Genomic DNA, 2,163 nt, shown 5'->3' with positions numbered 1-2,163 from the left:
ACACCCTCTACGTATGTATATACACATAACACACTCTTACGACTGCCAGATAAAGATGCATAAAATACTGACACAACTGCAAGATACACATGCAAGTGTACACACACACACACAGACAGACACAGACACAGACACAGACACAGACACACACACACCACGAAATGCTGTATATGTATACATGCACACACTGAAGTGCAAGCAGGTCCCCTCCTTCTCAACATACAGTAATGCATCTTGTGGAGCTACAGCCACCCTCCGCTAGTAAAGTACACATGCTGATCAATGTAATGAAAACGCTCTACCTCCCAAGTGCACCGCGTAGAGACGTAGCATGACCAAACAGCATTCAAAATTGATGAAGCCTCCTACGCCAATACATAATTCAAGAGGCCTTCATCCTCAGGTTTGCCAGACTCTCATTTTCCTGTTGTGATAAAAGGTAGAGTCTCTCTCTCTCTCTCTCTCTCTCTCTCTCTCTCTCCATCCGTCTCTCTCTCTCTCTCCATCCGTCTCTCTCTCTCTCTCTCTCTCTCTCACACACACACACACACACACCTGCCGCCGCCTGTATCTTAACACACTGACAAGGCCTATCAGCACCAGCACCAGCACCAACAACAGCTCAACTTCCCTTGCTACAAAATGCTAATTCTGCAGCACTACGCGAGGAGACGAGAGGCTGTTGCACATTCACTCTGACAGCTATTGGGTGGGCCATAGTTCCCCCATTATGCGGAAACAACCTCTGCCAACAAGATAAACAAAACAATCAAACGGCACGGCAGCATACAAACAAACAAGCCGTAAAACTATAACCAGCGCTTACACACAGAGGGGAGGAGGAGGCAAATTAGAGAACGCTCAACGTCCACATTTTTTTGGCTGCCGTGCCGCCTCTGTGGACTTGAGTCTGTTGAGACTGAGCCACCAGGAATTCCAACGCTGTTCTCAGCTTTTTTTTTGTTTTGTTTACATTCCCAACGTTTGAAGAAGACTGTATGTGATGTCTTCTGACATGGGTTGATTGATAAAGCAATCAACTAACGATTAATGAATTATTAATCGATTATTTGCATCCCTAATTACTAGGCTTTTTATGTGTTTACTGATGTTGATTTGACTCGTCAACTGCTACTGTATACACACTATTTTTGGTTTGGTTTGGTTGCACTTTCACACAAAAAACATGTATTTTTCATTGTCTTGCTCATTCACACGGTACGTTTTGCCTACAATGTGGTGTTTTTGTATTATATGCCTTTAGGCCAAAAAGTGTCAAGGAGCTGTAGCTGTGCCAAATTGACCCAGTGCTCGTATCCAGACAACCATGACAGCTTTTAAGTCATGACTAAACTCAATTAGGTTAATCCATTTAAAAAAACAAAGATTTTTAAAATGTATGTCAAAGTAAGAAACTCTAATGAAATTGGAACAAGCTGTGGATGAGAGTTGCTGGACTGTATACTACTCAGTCAGCTTACTTTTCCCCCAGAAATGGACCAGTACACTGGGGCAGCAGGCTCAGCCAGTGACTCACCTTGAACACTAGCGGTGTGAAGCATCACAACAGCACAGCCCTGAAGAAGGCCACATGCTGCTGCATATGGGCTCTGATGTTTAATATGCCCATGTAAAGATGAATGTAAAATGACAGGTTGAGAGAGTGTGCAGTGTGTGTGCTTTGCTAGTAAGAGTAACATCTACAAACCATTTTTGACTGATGCTTAGAGCCATGTTACCAACAGTCTAAGAGACATTTTGTCATTACAATTTTGGTAAAACAAGTTTTTTTTTCTTAACATAGCATGTGAAAAGTGAGAATGTGTGTGGCACCACTTTTGGCCAGAGCTATACAGTAGCCTGGTATACAGTAGTGTGGTGCACCCTCTCCATGACGTGATGTTGAGCCAGATGTTAGCCGTGTAAATGAACGCATCCTGTCAGCTGCTGTCTGTAAATCACAGATATTTTGCATGTAGCATAACATCTGTCTTTTTCACGCAATTATAAAAGTAAAACAGATGGGGGTTTTCGTAGTGATGTGTTATCAGCCCTGGTTCAGTAATTATAAAACAACCCTCTGGCCCAGTCATGCACCACATCCTGAAGGACAGAGACACACTAGCTGAAACTTAACACTAATTTACTTTCAACTTATTCACT

The sequence above is a fragment of the Engraulis encrasicolus genome, chromosome 11 (genome assembly GCF_034702125.1).
Source record: "Engraulis encrasicolus isolate BLACKSEA-1 chromosome 11, IST_EnEncr_1.0, whole genome shotgun sequence".
In the NCBI taxonomy this organism is placed as follows: domain Eukaryota; kingdom Metazoa; phylum Chordata; class Actinopteri; order Clupeiformes; family Engraulidae; genus Engraulis; species Engraulis encrasicolus.
The sequence above is the reverse complement of the archived record's forward strand: the minus strand, read 5'-3'. Positions refer to the sequence as shown.